We start from the raw sequence: 10784 nt of genomic DNA, 5'->3' as shown, positions 1-10784 counted from the left end.
CTCTCGGCTTACTGCAACTTTTGCCTCCTGGTTTCAAACGATTCTCCTGCCTCAGCCTCCCGAGTAGCTGGTATTACAGGCAAGAGCCACCACGCCTGGCTAATTTTTGTATTTTTAGTAGAGGTTGGGTTTCAGCATGCTGAGCAGGCTGGTCTCGAACTCCTGGCCTCAAGTGATCTGCCCGCCTTGGCCTCCCAAAGTGCTGGGATTACAGGAGTGAGCCACTGCGCCCAGCCCCCACTTTTTCTTTTCTTTTCTTTTTTAACAGACAAGAGTTTCACTCTGTTACTCAGGCTGTAGTACAGTGGCACAATCACAGCTCACTGCAACCTCGGCCTCCTGGGCTCAAGAGATCCTTTTGCCTCAGCCGCCCAAGTAGCTGGCTCTACAGATGCACCACCATGCCTGGCTAGTTTTTTGTTTTTTTGCTTTTCTTTTTTTAAGAGATGAGGTCTCACTATAATTGCTCAGGCTGGTCTCAAACTCCTGGGCTCAAACAGTCCCCCCAACTCGCCTTCCCAAAATGTTGGGGTTGTAGGCATGAGCCACCATACCTGGTCTGAAGCCTCTTTTACATAGGTGCTAATCCATTCATGGGGGCAGAGTCCTCATAACCCTAACCCTCCCAAAAGCCTGCCTCTTAATACTATTGCATTGGGGATTTAGGTTTCAGTGTAAAAATTTGGGGGCAGAGGGATATGCACATTCAGACCATAGCAGAGGGAGTAGATTAGAGATACAATTTGGAGGCCAGGTGTGGCGGCTCAAGCCTATAATCCTACCACTTTGGGAGGCTGAGACAGGAGGATCACTTGAGCCCAGGAGCTTGAGGCTGCAGTGAGCTATGGTTGCCTCACTGCATTCCAGCCTGGGAGGCAGAGACCTTGCCTCAAAGAAATAAACACAAAAAGACTAACCTAACCTAACCTTTCTCTGTGCAAGAAAGTGGGAGGGAGGCCGAGAGTTGGAGACTCCCTTTCAGGGTAAGGGTGTAGGCTCTCAAGGTAGGTTCCAAGCAGGAAAAGCATTCTGGCAGCTTTGGGAGGTGGGGGTGAGGGGACCCTTGTGGGTTGTCTCAAGGGTGAATAAGTAGTGTTCTCATCAAACTTTACAGGGGAGAAGGCTGGCACAGTGGCTCATGCTTATAATTTCAGCCCTTTGGGAGGCCAAGGCAGGAGGGTCACCTGAGGTCAGGAGTTTGAGACCAGCCTGGGCAATATGGTGGAATCCCATCTGTACTAAAAGTGCAAAACAATTAGGTAGCTGTGGTGGTGAGCACCTGTAATCTCAGCTACTCAGAAGGCTAAGGCAGGAGGATCACTTGAACCTGGGAGTCGGAGGTTGCAGTGAGCCATGATTGTGCCACTGCACTCCAGCCTGGGGGAGAGAGTGAGACTCTGTGGGGGGCGGGGGAGGGAAGGGGAAGACTTTACAGAGGAGTGATGGTTTTGAGAGGTTAAGTCGTGTCTGAAGTCACATGGCTGGCAAGTAACAAAGCCAGGACTTGAATCCAGTCTGATTTCAGAGCCTGTGTTTTCAAACACTTCAACCTGCTGCTCCAAAACAGGATTTAGGGGAAGATGAGCAGCAGAAAAGTGCAGGAAGCAGGTTTAGGTGGAGGTTGATGCTGAATTGGGGAGTGGGGCAGAGGAGGAGGGAGGAGGGGCGGCGGCTGCCTGGTGAAACAGCCCTCCCCGTCCCCACCCGCCCCTTCCAGACCTCTGCCTGCCAGGCACCGAGAGAGCGGTGGGAGCAGCTCCAGCAGATAAACAAGTTATTCATCACCGCCGTGGGGCCCACAGCCGGCGAGGCTGGCACCGATTCCGAGCTCTTCCTGAGTCTCCGGGAGGTGGGGCCCAGCCAGGGGCCGCGAGGGACGTGGCTCCATCTTCACGGTGGAGACAGGAACAGTGACCAAGGGTGCTGTGGAGCCTTGGCCACAGGCTCCCAGGAGGAGCTCTTGATGCGCTCCGCCTTCTGCAAATCCATGCAGTAGGTACACTGAGAATCAGCCCTAATGTTTGTTGAGCACAATTTCTATTTGAGTGTCAGGCATGGAACACAGCCCTTTGAGGCAAACGTGATTTCGCCTCTATTTCACAGGTGGGAATCAGAGGCATGAGAGGGGAAACTGAGCCTAACTCAGGCATGGCTCTGCCAGTTGCTTCTAGGCCAGTCAGTGCCATGGGTGGGATCCCAACCCTGGTTTGGAGGTGGCCACTCCTGGCTAGGCTGTCTTTCTTTCCTCCCGCCCTTTTCTCCTTCATTCTCTCTTTCCCTCCCTCTGGCTCCATTTCTTTCCCACAAACATTATTAGGCAGTAGCTGTGTGCCAGGCTCCATGCCAGGCCCTGGGGACTCAGTGGAACATTTATTAGTCACCAGCTGTGTGCCAGGCTCCATGCCAAGCCCTGCAACTCAGTGGAACACTTAGTCACCAGGTGTGTGCCAAGCTGTGTGTTAGGTCTTGTAACTCAGTGGAACAAACATTATTAGGCATCAACTATGTGCCAGGCTCTGTAGTATGCTCTGGGGACTCAGTGAAACAGACATTTATTAGGCCCCAGCTAGGTGCCAAGCTCTGTGCTAGGCCCTGGGGACTGAGTGCAACAAACATTATTAGGCACCAGCTGTGTGCCATGCTTTGTGCTAGGCTCTGGGGACTCAGTAGAACAAACATTTGTTAGGCACTAGCCATGTGCCATGCTCTGTACTAGGCCTTGGAGATTCAGTAGAACAAACATTTATTAGGCATCAGCTGTGCTCCATGCTCTGTACTAGGCCCTGGGGACTCAGTGGAACATTTATTAGGCACCAGCTGTATGCCATGGTCTGTGCTAGACTCTGCTGACTCAATAGAACAAACATTTATTAAGCACCAGCTGTGTGTCATGCTCTGTGCTAGGCCCTGGGGACTCAGTGGAACATTTATTAGGCACCAGCTCTATGCCATGGTCTGTGCTAGACTCTGCCGACTCAATAGAACAAACATTTATTGGGTACCAGCTGTGTGCCATGCTCTGTGTTAGGCCCTGGGGACTCAGTAGGACAAACGTTTATTAGGTGCCAGCTGGCTCCATGCTCTGTACAAGGCCCTGGGGACTCAGTGGAACATTTATTAGGCACCGACTATGTGCCAGGCTCTGGCTAGGCCCTGGGGACTCAGTAGAACGTTTATCAGGCACTGGCTATGTGTCAAGTTCTGTGCTAGGCCCTGGGGACTCAGTGGAACAAGCATTTATTAAGCACCAGCTGTGTGCCAAGCTCTGTGTTCAGCGTGAAGGATAAATCAATGAAAAGCATAGACTTGGCCGCGTCCTCTGCGTTGTCATCTCAGTCCCCTGGCCCTGTGTGTACCTGGACCCACTCGGTGAAACGACCCCAGGCACCCTCTGTCCCTTGTATGGTGATGTTTGGCTCCCAGGCTGCCTCAGGAGGGCCTAGCTGTGGGTGGCTCCTTCTTCACCTCTTGTGAAGAACCCTCCCTGTGTGTGGGGAGGATCCACGGCAGCTTGTGTTACAACAAAGGCTTTGTTGGCAAGAACAGCCTACCCTTGAGGTTGCTAAAGCACAAAAGGAAGCTCAGTGGAGCAGGGGCTTCTCTCATCCCTTCCTTTTGGCCGCTGACATAATTTGCTATGGTAGATGTGAAAATTTTCCACACCCCAGGAGATGCAAAAATTTTCCATGCCCCAAGAGATGTGAAAATTTTCCACACCCCAGTGCAAGGAAAAGATCAGAAAATAGGTTCCCAGGCCACATGTGTGGGAGGTGAGCTCTGATTGTATTTGCCGAATTTCATGCCTTAGGCTGGCTTCTGGATGTGCATTATTCTTTATAACTTTTGTGTGTCTGAAACTTTTCATGATGAAAGAAAAAGGAGGGAAAGAAACAACACAATTTATAGCATGAAGCCGTCTGCGTATATTAGAAGCACTCAAAGACACAAAATAGTACTATTTTGCCAAAGTGCAGGCATATTTCCAGACCAATATCAAACACATTAGAGGGGGAGGCAGGACTTGGGGGAGAAACAGAGAGAGGAGAGAGAGAGACAGACAGAGAGACAGCGAGACAGAAAGAGAGAGAGAAACAAGAGAAATTCCCTGCCCTGAATAAAAATGACAATGACTAATTAAATATTTTAATTATGAGCAACAGACTCTCCAGGAAATAGACCTCTTGTGATAAAGTGTAAATACTCAGAAACCGCACTACCCCGGCTCAACTCCCAGCTCTGCCTCCTATGAGCTCCATGATCATGGGCAGATCACCTCCCTGAGGCTCAACTTCTCACCTACGATATGAGGTTAATAATTAGACATACGTCACGGGTTTGTTAAAAGCAGTAGACATGTTCATCATATGTGTGACGTGATTAAATACAGAATACTTGGTCTGTTTCTGTCCACTTTACAAAACCATTTTTTTTTTAAAAAGAGAGCGTGACTTGGGAGGCTGAGGCAGGAGGATTGTTTGAGCCCAGGAGTTTGGGGGGATTGTGTGTGTGTATATTTGTTTGTTTTGATGGAGTCTCACTCTGTCCCCCAGGCTGGAGTGTAGTGGTGCAATTTTGGCTCACTGCAACCTCCGCCTCCCAGCTTCAGGCAATTCTCTTGCCCCAGCCTCCTGGGTAGCTGAGATTACAGGCATCCAGTACCATGCCCAACTAAATTGTGTGTATTTTTAGTAGAGACAGGATTTCAACATATTGGCCAGTCTGGTCTCGAACTCCTGACCTTAGGTGATCTGCCTGCCTTGGCCTTCCAAAGTGCTGGGATTACAGGCATGAGCCGCTGCCCTGGGCCCAAGCCCAGGCGTTTGAGACTGCAGTGAGCTATGATTGTGACACTGCATTCCAGCCTGGGTGACAGAGTGAGACCCTAAAAACAATAAAAATAAAAAGAGTATAAGCTAGGCCGGGTGCAGTGACTCATGCCTGCAATCCTAGCACTTTGGGAAGTTGAAGCAGGTGGATTGCTTGAGATCCAGGGTTTGAGACCAGCCTAGCCAACATGGTGAAACCCTGTCTCTATTAAAAACACAAAAATTAGCAGGTGTGATGGTGGACACCTGTAATCCCAACTACTCAGGAGGCTGAGGCAGAAAAATTGCTTGAACCTGGGTGGCAGAGGCTGCAGTGAATGAAACCGCGCCACTGCACTCTAGCCTGGGCAACAGAGCGAGACTCCGTCTTAAGGAAAAAACAGTGCATAAACTTTGTGGTCAGGCAAACCTTGGCCACTGACGCACATGAATCACGTTTTGAAGTCACAACCCCCCTAAGAGACAGGACTCTGATTAACTCCATTGCACAGGTGAGGAAAACAAAGCTGAGGCCAGGTCTAAGGCCATACTGCTGGTAAATGACTGAACCAGGGCTCCAACCCAGGTTTAACTCTAGAGCTCCTAACTGCTCTGAGACGCACGGACCTTGGTGGGGAAAATTCCAGATGTGATATGGACTGGCGCGGTCACACCTCCCAGGCGGGAAGCCACTCATGCCCTTTCCTACCACTCCTGGGCTGCAGTGGAGCTGACTGCCTGCTCCACTGCAACAAGCTATGGGTGGCCTGGCCTGGGTCTAGGGAGGCTGGTGGAGGCTGCCCTACACGAGGGAAGGGTCAATCCTGGAAGGCAGAGAGGGGCTGTTAGTGACTAGAACTGCAGGAAGAAGGAGCTAAATGACCACCCCTGCCCCCCGCCATCAGTTGATGCCATGGGGTTCATAGAAACAGAGAGGTCTCTAGAAAAATGCCAAAAAGACAGATCCTGGCTGGGCTCAATGGCTCATGCCTGTAATCCCAGCATTTTAGAGCATTGAGGTGGGAAGATTGCTTGAGCCCAGGAGTTGAAGACCAGCCTGGGCAATGGAGTGAGACCCTGTCTCTACCAAAAATTTTAAAAATTAGCTGGGCATGGTGGTGCATGTCTGTGATCCTATTTGGGAAGCTGAGGCAGGAGGATTGTGTAAACCCCAGAGGTTGAGGCTGTAAGAAGTTATGATTGCACCACTGCACTCCAGATCCTGTATCAAATAATAAATAAAGACATCCCAGAATTTGAGCTGGAAGCAGAGGCCAGGATCACCCCTAGTCTATGAGGAAGATCTATAGCTTCAGGTATCTGAAAGAAATTCTAGGCACTGCAAGGCTGGGCAGTATTCCCTGAATGTTCCACAGCAGGGTAACAGGGCATATGCCCAATGAGTGCAGGGGACCCAGCAGAGCATTGTCCACCTGCCCTGCCCTTTCAGGGATGACCTTGTCTATTCTAGAGAGAATAGACATCACAGAGCACCTTCTGAGCCCAGACCTGTCCATCCAAATGTCAATGTGGCATCTCTCATGGAGACTTTTTTTCTCTAGGCAGAGTCTTGCTCTGTTGCCCAGGCTGGAGTGCAATGGCGAGATCTCGGCTCACTGCAACCTCTGCCTCCTGGGTTCAAGCAATAGTCCCACCTCAGCCTCCTGAGTAGCTGGGATTACAGGCACGCACCTGTATTTTTGTATTTTTTAGTAGAGACAGGATTACAGGCACGCAGCTAGTTTTTGTATTTTTTAGTGGAGACAGGGTTTCACCATGTTGGCCAGGCTGGTCCCAAACTCCTGACCTCAGGTAATCTGCCTGCCTCGGCCTCCCAAAGTGTTAGGATTATAGGCATGAGCCACCGCACCCAGCTTCTCATGGATACTTAATAGATGTCTTACAGTTCACATGTGTGAGTTAGAGATCAAGCTCTCCAGCCCAAGCATGTGCTTCTTCCAATCTTCCCTATCTCATTAACTGGCAGCTGCATCTACTCTGCCACTCCTGCCAGAAACCTAAGGCATCCATTCATTTGTTCACTTATCAAGTGGTCTGTGAGTACCGCTGTGTGCCAGGCAATACATCTAATCAGCAAGAGTGTCTGGTATGTAAATGTCTCTTCAAATAATTTATAGCATCTCTTTCTCACCTCCCAGAATCTACTCATCCCCAATACCATTCTCTCCTACTTTCAAAACATAACAAACCCATGCATTTTTCCTCGTTTTTAGTGCTATCGCCCTCATCTGAACCACCATCACTTCTGCCTAGTTAGAGCAAAACCCTCCAGTTTTGCATCCCCATCACCCATTCTTGCTTCCTTTTTATTTTATTTTATTTTGTTTTAATGTATTTAATTTTTAGAGACAGGGTCTTTTTCCCTTGCCCAGGCTGGAGTGCAATGGTGTCATCATAGCTCACTGTGGCCTCAAACTCTCAAACATCTGTGCTCACGGGATCCTCCCACCTCAGCCTCCCAAGTAATTGGGATCACAGCTGCATGTCACCATGCCCAGCTAATTTTTTTTTTTTTAAGACAGGGTCTTACTCTGTGGCCTGAGCTGAAGTACAGTGATACAAACACAGCTCACTGCAGTCTCGACCCCATGGGCTCAAGCAATCTCTGCACAGCTTTGAGATTACAGGCATGAGCCACCATGCCTGCCCTCCGGCTTTCTATTTTGTAATTTTCGTAGAGACGGGATCTTGCTATGTTGCCCAGGCTGGTCTCAAACTCCTGGCCTCAAGCAATCTTCCTAATTTAGCCTCCCAAAGCACTGGGATTACAGGCATGAGCCACTGCATCTGGCCTTCCTTCCTTTTAATTCACCCCTCACATGGAAGCTAGAGAAATCATTTATTTATTTATTTAGAGACAGAGTCTCACTCTGTTGCCAGACACCAGGCTGGAGTGCAATCTCAGCTCACTGCAACCTCCACCTCCCGGGTTCAAGCGATTCTCCTGCCTCAGCCTCCTGAGTGACTGGGACTACAGGCACACGCCACCATGCCCAGCTATGTTTTGTATTTTTAGTAGAGACAGGATTTCACCATGTTGGCCAGGGTGGACTCCATCTCTTGACCTCGTGATCTGCCTGCCTCGGCCTCCCAAAGTGCTGGGATTATAGACGTGAGCCACCGCGCCCCGCCTCAGAAATCTTTAAATATGAATCAGATCAGATCATTTTCCTGCTAAAACATCTCCATGCTGCTGAGCTGCTTTGTTGCACTGCAAACCCCACCACACACTAGCATTCATTTTACTCCTGGAACACGATTTCTGGACTCAGGGTCTTTGCCATTCTGTTCCCTCTGCCTGGGATACTCTTTGCACTATTTGCTGGACAAGCTCCTACTTGTCCTTTAGATGTCAGCCTGTTATACATCCCTAAAGGAGCCCCCTCTTGGCCTCAATATAAAAATTGGGTCCCCAAGTTATTCACTCTCATGGCAAACACAACTTCTCATCACAGTTTAATTAAGTGTGTGTGATCCTCTGATTATCCCTTTGTCTGCACTACACAGCAAGCCCCATGAAGGCAGGGACCATGTCTCTGTCACTCTGTTGTGTCCCCAAAACAGGCATGCAATAAATGTTGGTACAACAAACAAATGTGGGATTTTAGAGCCTGTGCTATAGAACCTTTGTACACCGTGACCCCCCAAAAAAAGGGACGGCATTTTTCCAAGTACTATCTGCAGAGTGTCCGATGGGCTAGCATATTGCCTAGAATAATTCAGCAAAATTTGAAAACCACTGATTGGTGGGGTGCAGTGACTCATGCCTGTAATCCCAGCACTTTGCAAGGCCAAGGTGAGAGAATCACTTGAGTTCAGGAGTTTGAGACCAGCCAAGGCAACACAGAGAGACCTCATTTGTAGAAAAAATAAAAAAGTTAGCAGGGCATGGTGGTGTGCCTGTAATCCCAGCTACTCAGGAGGCTAAGGCGGGAAGATCACTTGAGCCCAGGAGTGCAAGGATGTAGTGAGCTATGATCGCACTACTACATTTCAGTCTGGGCAACAGAGCAAGACGCTGTGAAAGAAAATACAGAAAGAAAAGAAGAGAGAGAGGGAGAGAGAGAGAGAAAAAAAAAAAAGAAAAGAGAGACAGAGAGAGGAAAGAAGGAAGGAAGGAGAAAGAAGGAAGGAAAAAAGAAAGGAAAGAAACAAGGAAGGAGGGAAGAAGGAATAAAGAAAGGAAAGAAGGAAGAAAGAAATAAAAAGAAAGAAAAAAGAGGTGGGAGGGAAGGAAGGAAGGAAAGAAGGAAAGAAAGAGAAAAAGGAAGAAAAAAGGAAAGAAGGGAAGAAAGAAGGAAAGAAAGAAAAGGAAAGAGGAAAGAAAGAAAATAATAAAAAGAAAGAGAAAGAAAAATACTGATACTGTAGTAAGCTCATGGCCACAGGAATTGAGTCTCAGCTTGGCCACTCACTATCTGTATTACCTTGAGCAAGTTATTTAATGGCCCTTAGACTCCATCTGTGAATTGGGGGTGGCCGTGCCTACCTTCCTGGGTTTCTGTGTCAGTTAGATGAGATCTGGATGTAAAGCTCTCTGCATGAGTCTGACACGTACCAGTGAGGACTTGTATTTGCCTTGCAGTTAATAGCAGCTGCAGTTGTAGTAAATACATTTCTCTTGCTTTTTGCTGCTTATGTGGATATATTTACCTTGATTATCTCTGAGTAACACACCTGTGGGGTTAGGCCAGCCTGAGGTTCGTATTCCCATTTGACAGATAAGGAACCTGAGACTCGGGGAGGCAAAATGTTTGGCTTAATGTGTCTGACCTTGGTTACGTGGAAGAGCTGGATCTCACGTACAGTGCTGCCGGCTGCCAGCTGGTGGCTTCATACCAATGTCCCCCCACCAACCCAAACACACTCCATTGTCCTGGTAGGTGACAAGCTTTCTCTGCAGAGAGGGCTGAGCTTCCCTTGCCCCACAGGTCACAGCTGGAGTCCTTCTGACAGCACCTGTTCCCAGACCAACTTCCCAGTTTGAAGAGTGGGTACCTGCCTGGGGGCAGGGGGATGTCTTACCTTAGTTCAGATGCAGGGCTCACCTGCCCTGGAGGCTGTCAGTGGCTTCTAAGGTGCCAGGAGGTGGTGGTGGCTGTAAGGAGGGAGACACTGGAGGGAGACACTCCAAGAGCTTCAAGAGATAGCAGTGACCCTTCCTCCTGTATCCCTGCTGCTGAGAGAGCCTCCAAGCGGGTCAAACTCCAAACTCCAGCTTAGTTCTGGTGGGGAATTAAAGGAAATGTGAATGATCTCCCCCGGGTCAGAAGAGAGGCTGGGGCCCAGCCCAGGACCCTTGAACTCTGACCAGGTGGGGAAGGTGACATGCCCCACACTCTGCCCACACCATCCTCCACCAGGCCCCTCACCTGGGGAGTGGGGACCCACAGCGTGGAGAGGTTAGGGGATGATGGAGCCCAGGCACCATCCTGCTTCACTCACCAGCTCTTCCACTGTCCCGCCTCCTCTCTGGGGACAGGCAGGCTTGGGACGAGCTCGGGGAACGGGGGGAGGAAAAATGCTGGCGGGGGATGCAGGGGACAGAGGCAAAGTGCCAGGAGGGACGTCCAGCCACAGCCCTCACCGCAGCGGCAGCAACAGGAACAGCAAGCACTGCTTGAGCCACCCCTTTCCATGCGCTCCTCCAGACAGAGGCACGGCAAAGAAGAGGTGTCTGAGGCCCTGAAAAACTGTCAGGAGTGACTGAGCCATGGTCAGGAGCCACATTGGCCTCAGGACATCAGGAAAGCAGCGGAGCACAGCGAAGGGATTCTGCTGGAGGCTCAAAACATCCAAAACTCATTTTTTTTTTCTTTTGAGACAGGATCTCACTCTGTCACCCAGGCTGGAGTGCAGTGGTGTGATCACAGCTTCCTGCACTTTTCCTGTTGCTGCCACTGTGGTGAGGGCTGTGGCTGGATGTCCCTCCTGGCACGTTACCTATGGCTGTCATGA

General features: G+C 49.8%; 1 protein-coding gene across 1 annotated transcript in view; it reads right to left on the bottom strand.

Moving 5' to 3' along the window:
* Positions 1-10431, bottom strand: part of SLC5A11 (solute carrier family 5 member 11) — a 58283-nt gene extending 47852 nt beyond the window's left edge. The window contains exons 1-2 of the mRNA XM_017534426.2: positions 10272-10431; positions 9852-10051 (exon numbers count right to left, since the gene is read on the bottom strand). The gene's annotated coding sequence lies outside the window, so the exon portion shown is untranslated. The remainder of the gene's footprint in view (positions 1-9851; positions 10052-10271) is intronic.
* Positions 10432-10784: the final 353 nt, after the last annotated feature.

This window comes from Cebus imitator, unplaced genomic scaffold (assembly GCF_001604975.1).
Source record: "Cebus imitator isolate Cc_AM_T3 unplaced genomic scaffold, Cebus_imitator-1.0 Scaffold85, whole genome shotgun sequence".
NCBI classification, from domain to species: domain Eukaryota; kingdom Metazoa; phylum Chordata; class Mammalia; order Primates; family Cebidae; genus Cebus; species Cebus imitator.
The sequence above is the reverse complement of the archived record's forward strand: the minus strand, read 5'-3'. Positions and strand labels throughout refer to the sequence as shown.